The 9,232-nt window shown below is 36.7% G+C and overlaps 1 non-coding gene across 1 annotated transcript; it reads left to right on the plus strand.

Annotated features, from left to right (window-relative positions):
- Window positions 1-362: 362 nt before the first annotated feature.
- Window positions 363-499, plus strand: LOC119051508 (small nucleolar RNA SNORA2/SNORA34 family). Its single transcript, XR_005082929.1, has one exon. It is a non-coding gene; the product is annotated as a small nucleolar RNA SNORA2/SNORA34 family (small nucleolar RNA).
- Window positions 500-9,232: the final 8,733 nt, after the last annotated feature.

Consider the following 9,232-nt stretch of genomic DNA (forward strand, 5'->3'; position numbering starts at 1 on the left):
CTGATTGGCTCTTAAACCTCATGCTGTGGTTGTGGTCTTTTTACCCCCCCCCCCCCCCCCCCCACTTGGCGTTCCAGGAGCTGACTTAACACAATCGGCTCTGTACCTCCTTTAAGTGCACCCTGTCTTTATGGTCAAGCGAGCAGCTAAAATTGAGAACAATTACTTCCTCATTTCCCTGGCTCCTTCATAGAACAGTAACAGAGAAATGGACATCACATGCAGAGATTTCAGTGGGATGGGAGAAAGGAGGAATAGGGAAGAAAAGGTAAAGGGAAGAAGAAGCATAATTAGTAGGCATAAAATAGATGGGGAGAGGTTGAAAATGGCATAGAAAACAGAGAACTCAAAAAACATTTATGTTGGCCCTGAATCAAGGCCAGCAGTTGGCTGAAGCTGCTGGTTTCAAGCAGTAGCCTAAAGCAATGTCTTTCTATGGTCTGTTGGCCATTTCAGAGCTTAGGAAATATAATGGTCAATTCATTAGAAAGAAACATCTGGGCAGGAAAAAAAAAGAACATTTATGTACAACCCATGGACATGAACTAAGGGGGGATGTTGGAGAATTGGGGGTACAGGGTGAAGAAGGGATAAAGGAGAGAAAATTGGGAAAAATGTAATAGTATAATCAATAAAAAATACTTTAACCCAAAGGCCATATATGAGAAGTCTACAGCCAACATCATACTCAATGGGCAAAAACTAAAAGCTTTTCTACTAAGATCAGGAGCAAGACAAGGTTGTCCACTTCCACCACTTCTATTCAACATATTATTAGGAGTTTTAGCCACAGCAATTAACAAGAAAAGGAAATAAAAGGCATCCAAATCAGGAAGGAGGAAACAAAACTGTCATTGTTTGCAGATGACATGAGAGTGTACATAGAAAATCCTATAGACTCCACCAAAAAAACTGCTTGACCTAATAAATGAATTTGGCAAAACAGTGGGATACAAAGTCAATATCCCAAAATCAAAGGCATTTTTGTATACCAACAATAAAATATCAGAAACAGAAATCAGAACAAAAAATATTATTTGATATGGCAATAAGAAAAACAAAATACCTAGGAGTAAACCTAGCCGAGGAGATAAAACACCTATATGCAGAAAACTACATAACACTGAAGAAAGAAATCAAGGAAGACACAAACAAATGGAAACACATACCTTGTTCATGGATTGGAAGAATTAACATCAAAATGCCTGTACTACTCAAAGCAATTTACAGATTCAATGCAATACCTATTAAAGTACCAATGACATACTTTGCAGACATAGAACAAACACTTCAAAAATTTATATGGAACCATAAACTACCCTGAATAGCTGCTGCAATTTTGAGAAAGAAGAACAAAGCAGGAGGGATCACAATACCTGATACCAAACTGTATTACAAGGCCACTGTAATCAAAACAGCCTGGTAATGGCATAAAAACAGAAACATGAACCAGTGGAACAGAACAGAGAGCCCAGAAAGAAACCCAAGCCTCCATGGTCAATTAGTATTTGACAAAGGGGGCAGCAACATAAAATGGAGTAAAACTAGCCTCTTCAACAAATGGTGTTGGGAGAGCTGGACAGCTATATGGAAAAAGATGAAACTCGAGCACCAACTTACACCATACACAAAAATAAATTCAAGGTGGATAAAAGATTTAAATATAAGTCATGACACCATGAACGTCCTAGAGGAGAACATAGGTAGGAAAATCTCACATATTTCACACGGCAGTATTTTCACTCATATGTCCCCTAGAGCAAGGGATATCAAGGAAAGAATAAACAAATGGGATCTCATCAAAATAAACAACTTCTGTACAGCTAAGGAAAACAATATTCAAGTAAAAAGAGAACAAACTGTATGGGAAAACATATTTGCCAATGATACCTCAGACAAGGGTTTAATTTCCAAAATATATAAAGAACTCACACAACCCCACTCTAAGAAGAAAAGCAACTGAATTAAAAAGTGGGCAAAGCACTTCAACAGACACTTCTCCAAGGAGGACATACAGAGGATCCAGAGACATATGAAAAGATGCTCTGCATCACGAGCTATCAGAGAGATGTAAATTAAAACCACAATAAGATACCACTTCACACAGGTGAGAATGACCATATAAACAAAATAACAAACAGCAAGTGTTGGAGAGGTTGTGGAGAAAAGGGAACCCCAGTGCACCATTGGTGGGATTGCTGACTTGTACAACAACTGTGGAAAACAGTATAGAATTTTCTCAGAAAACTAAAAATGGATCTGCCTTTTGACACAGCAATTCCACTGCTAGAATTACATCCCAAGAACCCTGAAACACCAATCCAAAAGAACCTATGCCCCCCAATGTTCTTAGCAGCATAATTTACAATAGCCAAGTGCCGGAAGCAACGTAGGTGCTCATCAGTGAATGAATGGATCCAAAAACTATGGTACATTTACACAATAGAATTCTATGCAGCAGAAAGAAAGAAGAAACTCCTACCCTTTGCAACACCATGGATGGAACTGGAAAGCATTATGCTGAGTGAAATAAGCCAAGCAGTGAAAGACAAATACCATATGATCTCAACTTTAACAGGAACCTAATCAACAAAACAAACAAACAAGGAAAATATAACCAAAGACACTGAGATTGAGAATAGGCTGACAATTACCAGAAGGAGAGGGGAGGGAATTTCAGGGGAAAAGGGTGATTGGTTTGCAAGAACTAGTATAAAGGACACATGGACAATAACAAAGAGGGGTGGAAACGGGAGGGAGGTGGGGAGGGTCGGGGGGTGGGCTGGGATGGGGATAAGAGGAAGAAAACCGTACTTGAACAACAATTAAAATACAAATTAAAAATGCTTAAAAATATTAAAGAATTAAAATGATATGAAAATATTCTGTCAATATTCTGTTATTCATGACAAAATTCAATAATCAAGATACTTGCCCTCTCACTGTAAACCTCTTTAAAACTACACAACATATGATGCAAGTCTTTTCAAGCATTGGACAATAAGCAGCACTGGTGTCCAACATCTAAAATTTTGTTTCACATATTTTGTTTGCTTTCTAGCTGTTTCAGTTGGGATGATAAATCCAGTCCATGTTACTCCATTGTGACTAGAAGTTGAAGCCTGCCTGTGGTCTGTGATGAATTAAGGATGTATTTATTTTTTAAAAAAATTAGGAGTATAGTAAGCAACAAATACAAGAAATAAAATGGAATTTAAAAATTACTTGAAAGTTCTAGCCACAGCAGTCAGACAAGAAGAAGAAATAAAAGGCATCAGAATAGGAGCAAAACTGTTATTATTTGCAGATGACACAATGTTATACATAGAGAACCGAAAAGATTCTACCAAAAAACTACTAGAACTGACAAATGGAGTCAGTAAAGTAGCAGGATACAGGATATTTAGAAATCAGTTCCATTTTTTATACACCAATAATGAACTATCAGAGAAACTATAAAAGCAATCCCATTTACAATTGCATCAAAAAATATCTAGGAATAAATTTAACCAAGGAGGTAAAAGATCTGCACTTGGAAAATTATAAGACAATAAAGGAAAATATTGAGGAAAATACAAATAAACAGAAGCATATACTGTCCTCATGTGTTGGGAACCGCCCTGCCTGGTTTCAGTAGCTGTACCGCCCACCCACCCCCATAGCTAAGGCTGCGAAAGACACCTTAGGACCATAAGCCACTAAGGAGACAAAGCTTATCTTCCTGGCAGGGGTGTGCCTCTGCGCCCTTTTACATCATCTGGCTTGGCCTGGGATGAATGACTAGTTAGCCAATGACAGGTAAGATTCCTCAGGCAATGACAGGTAAGATTCCTCAAGAGAGGGATAACCTAAGACAGGCACAGTCCTGAAAGGGCCCTCAGGGAACGATGTGGGGGGCTATAGAAAAAGGGGGTGATGGACCCTCACCCATTGGCTTTGACATAGCTTGAATCCTCATTCTATCTGTAAGAAGTCTCCTAATCTCTTGGCTGCCTTACTTCCCCTGCCTGACTTAAGTCTCAAACAATGAAAAAGGGTGGTGCAGCCCTGAGCAGGAATGGGCAGTTCCCTGGGGCAGTCAGGTGTAAGAAAGAATGCATAAAATTCTGTGAAACCTGCTTTGTTAAGAATGTCCTCACTTTCCTGATAAGGGTCCAAGCATGAAATGAGTTTTTCCCCCAAAGTTTTATGGCCCGTTAGCTAACTGACCCTGACTCAGAATAAGCCTTCATAGTTCTTTGAATGTTACCTATTGTTTGATCTTTACTGCCTGACAATGGGGAATGAAGACCTTCCTTGAGGTAATGCTCTCAGAAAAGCAATAAAAACCTGTCCAGGCAGGGGTCCGGGCCCTCTCTCACTCAGAGAGTGGCCATGCCATCCCTTTTTCTCCACAGGACTTATGCAGTTCATGTGAATTTGTTCATCACATTCATAGCATATGGACCCCACTGGATGAAGTCTGCATCATTCATGGAAACAATTAACATCATTAAAATGTCCATACTACCTAACCCAATCCATAGATTCAATGCAATCCCTATTCAAATAATAATGCAGTTTTTCACAGAACCAAGACAAATAATCCTAAAATTTATATGGAATCAAAAAAGACCTGGAATAGCCACAGCTATCTTAAAAAAGAAGAACAAAGTTGGAGAGATCATGCTACCTGATATCAAACTATATTGCAAGGCCATAATAATAAAAACAGCATGGTATGGCATAAAAAGATAATTGGGAGCCCAGAAATAAACCCATAACTATATGGTTGATTAATATATATTGAACCAGGCAAGAATATACAATGTGGTGGAGACAGACTACTTAATAAATGGTGTTGGAAAAACTGGACAGATACATGCAAAAAATAAAACTAAACCACTTTCTTACACTATATACAAGAATGAATACAAGAAGCTCAAAATGAATTGAAGAATTAAATATTGGACTTGAAACCATAAAACTCCCAGAAGAAAGCATAGGCAATAAACCTTTGACATTTCTCTTAGCAATATATATTTTTTTCTCGTGTATCTCCTCAGGCAAGGGAAACAAGAGAAAAAACAAACCAGTGAGACTACATCAAACTAAAAGTTTTTCACAGCAAAAAAAACCATCAGCAAAATTAAAAGACAACCTACTGAAAGAAAGAGGATATTTACTAATGATACATCTGATAAGGGGTTAATATCAAAAATTTATAAAGAACTTGCACAAGTCAACACCAAGAAACCCCCAAACAATTCAAATAAAAATGGGCAGAGGACCTGAACAGACACCTCTCCAAAGAGGACATACAGATGGACAATAGACATATGAAAAGATGCTCAACATCATTAATCATCAGAGAAATGCACATTTAAATCACAGTGAGATATCACCTCACAACTATGAGAATGGCTATTATCAATCAATCCATCCAACAAATGTTGGAGAGAATGTGGAGAAAAGGGAATCCTCATGCAGTATTTGTGGGAATGCAGATTGGTATAGCCACTAAGGAAAACAGTATGAAGTCCCTGAAAAAATTTAAAATAGAACTGCCTTATGACCCAATACTTTCACTTCTGGGTATATATCCAAAGAAACTCAAAACATTGATTCAAAAGAATGTATGCATCCCTATGTTCACTGCAGCATTATTTACAATAGCCAAGATATGGAAGCAATCCAAGTGCTCATCTATAGACAAGTGGATAAAGAAGAGGTGATACGTGTATGCAATGAAAGATTACTTGGGCTCTGGCTGGTGTAGCTCAGTGGATTGAGTGTGAGCCTATGAAACCAAGGGTTGCTGGCTTGATTCTCAGTCAGGGCACATGCCTGGGTTTCTGGGCCAGGTCCCCAATAGGGGGGTGGTAGAGATGCAACCACACATTGATGTTTCTCTCCCTCTCTCTTTCCCTTCCCTTCTCTCTAAAAATAAATAAATAAAATCTTTAAAAAACAGAAAGATTACTGGGCCATAAAAAGAATGAAATATTGGCCCTGGCTGGTGTAGCTCAGTGAATTGAGTGCGGGCCTGCGAACCAGAGTATCGCGGTTCAATTCCCAGTCAGGGCACATGCCTGGGTTGCAGGCCAGTTCCCAGCAGGGGACTCACGAGAGGCAACCACACATTGATGTTTCTCTCCCACTCTTTCTCCTTCCCTTCCCCTCTCTCTAAAAATAAATAAATAAAATTAAATAAATAAAATATTAAAAAAAAGAATGAAATCTTACCATTTGCAACAATGTGGGTGGCCCTAGAGGGTGTTATGTTAAGTGAAATAAGTCAGAGAAAGACAAATGCCATATGATTTCTCTCATATGCAATCTAAGGCAATCTAAGGAATCAAACAAACAAACAAACAAACAATCAAACCAGAATCAGACTCACAGATACAGAAAACAGACTGATGGTTGCCAGAAGGGAAGGGGTTGGGGATATGGGTGAAAAAGATGAGGAGATTAAGAAACACAAATTGGTAGTTACAAAATAGTCACAAGGATATAAAGTTCAGCATAGGGAATATAGTTAATAATACTGTAATGGCCATGTATGGTGTCACATGGGTACTTAAACTTTTAAGGGGATCACGCTGTAAATTGTTTAATTGTCTGGCCACTATGATGTATACCTGAAACTAATATATAATATAATATTGACTAATATAATATAATATAATATAAAACTAATATAATAGAATATAATATTGAGTGCCAACTGTAATTGAAAAATAAAATTAAAAAAATAAAAATTTAATTAACCCAAATGAAAGCAGGAAAAGAGAAAGTTATGAAAAAATCAAACAAAAACATAGAAAATAAATAAAAATATGGTAAATTAAGACCCAACCGTATCAATAATTACAATACATGTAAATAGATCAAACATTCCACTTAAAGAAAGAATGGATGAAAGTCAAGAGTATGGTAGACATGAAGCTGTTCTACTAGACTCACCTCAAGAAAGGACAGTGTATTCCTCATACATATTTAATATGTCATAAATATTTAGCACTTCCAGTGTATTTAATGGGTCATGAATATTTAGTATCCAGGTGTCGAATGACTATTAAGTATTTTTTTCTCCTTCCATTCTTTTTACATACATTTAGCACACACATACATTTTAGTTCCTTATCTTTACCTAATGTATTTTATTAATTTTAACACTTTGTGAATGGTTTATTCCTGCAAAGTTTTTGCCTAAAAAGTTATCTATATTTAAAGCACTTTAAAAGTTTGGAACATTGTTTCACAAACTACAAATATTTTTATCTTTTATAACACAAGTAAACATTTTCAAAAGTAGATGTACATTACATATGCAAGACCTCTATGCTGAAATTATAACACAGTGCTGGGAGTAAATTAAATAGGCCTACATAAATGGAGAGATACATTATGTTCATATTTTGGAGACTCGATATTGATGAGACACCAAATCTTCCTAAATTGATTAACATGTTCAACACAGTCTTAATTTAAAAATTCCAGCAGGCTTTGTTTAAAAGGGTAGAGTAAGTAGAAACCACATTCTGATTTTAAAGTTTATGTGGAAATGTGAAATAATTTTTTAAAAGAGAAATAAAGCTGAAGGACCTAAACTGCCTTTCTTACCTAAGAAAATGAGGTATGGGATATACATGCAGAATAGAGTCTAGAAATAGATTTATATGTATATGGTCATCTGGTTTTCAACAGTGGTGCCTAAGTAAGCAGAAAAGATAATCTTTTCAACAATGGGCATTGGTTTATCTGGATAAAAAAATGCAGAGCAACTAACACTTCACACTGTACGTAAAAAGTAATTTAACATGTATTGTTACCTTGAGTGTAGAAGCTAACAAGGTGGGAAAAAAAAAAGGAGAAACTCTTCATGACCTTGGGGTAGACAAATATTTCTTAGACACAAAACACTAGCAATAAAAGAAAAAAATTCAAATTTGAACCTACCGAAATTAAAAATTTCTGCTCTCCAAAGGATACCATGAAGACAATTAAAGGGCAAGCCACAGACTAGGAGAAAATATTTACAATACATATATCTGACAAATATCTTGTACCCAGAACTCAATAATAAATAGATAAATAATTCTTTTAAAAATGGTTGAAAGATCTGAATGTATACACAAAAATATCTAATAAGCATACAAAAGATACTCAACTTGCCTAGTTATCAGGGAAATGCAAAATAAAATCACAAAATACCACTTCACTAAAATAAAAAACTTGACAATATCAAGTGTTAATAAAGAAGTGGAACAACTAGAGCCATCATACTTTGCTGTTGGGAAGATACCATCATGCAACTACTTTGGAAAACCTTGTGCCAATTTCTTACAAAATTAAATATACCACGATCTTTGAGTCAGCAATTTTACTGGTAGGCATTTACTTTAGGAAAATGAAAACATGTTCATGAAAGGATTTGTATCTGAGTTTTAATAGCAGTTTTATTCACAATAAAAATTAGAAGCAACCTAAAAATCTGGAGACAGGATAATGGACAATATATAAAAACATAAATAGTGTAAGTGTACATATTATATATGCCCTCAGAAGTCCTTGAATTCTCTTTTGGCTTTCTATCTTTGTCACTTTTTAAGAAAAGATTTTATATATTTATTTTTAGAGAGGTTAAGGGAGGAAGAAAGAGGGAGAGAAACATCAATGCGTGGTTGCCTCTCCAGTGCCCCCTACTGGGGACCTGGCCCACAACCCAGGCATGTGCCCTGACCAGGAATTGAACAGGCGACTGTTTGGTTTGCAGGCTGATGCTCAACCTGCTGAACTGCACCAGTCAGGGGTATCTTTGTTACTTCTTATGTGACTGGTGAAAAACATGGCTTTGTGAACCCCACTTTGACAGGCATTGAAGAGTAGAGCTTCCCATGCCAGGTAGCTGAAGTAGAATCTATGAAAGAGGAGGAAATTTCCTTACTTCTCTCTATTCTACCTCCTTTGAGGGTTTCCACATCTTTCTGAGAGCAAGGGAACAACCTTGTTTTAAAAATCAGTTGGCATACAATGGAATATTATTTAGCCATAAAAAGAAATATTTATATATACTGCAACATGGATGAATCTAAAAAATATGCCAAATTGATGAAGCCAGCCACAAAGGGCCTGTATTGTACAATTCCATTTATATGAAACAACCAGAGTAAGCAAAGCCATCAGGATAGAAAGTGGTTGCCAGGGGCTGAGGAAAGGTGGGAATGGGAACTGACTGCTAATAGGT

This window comes from Artibeus jamaicensis, unplaced genomic scaffold (genome assembly GCF_021234435.1).
Source record: "Artibeus jamaicensis isolate MK-2021 breed Jamaican fruit bat unplaced genomic scaffold, CSHL_Jam_final scaffold_916, whole genome shotgun sequence".
NCBI lineage: Eukaryota > Metazoa > Chordata > Mammalia > Chiroptera > Phyllostomidae > Artibeus > Artibeus jamaicensis.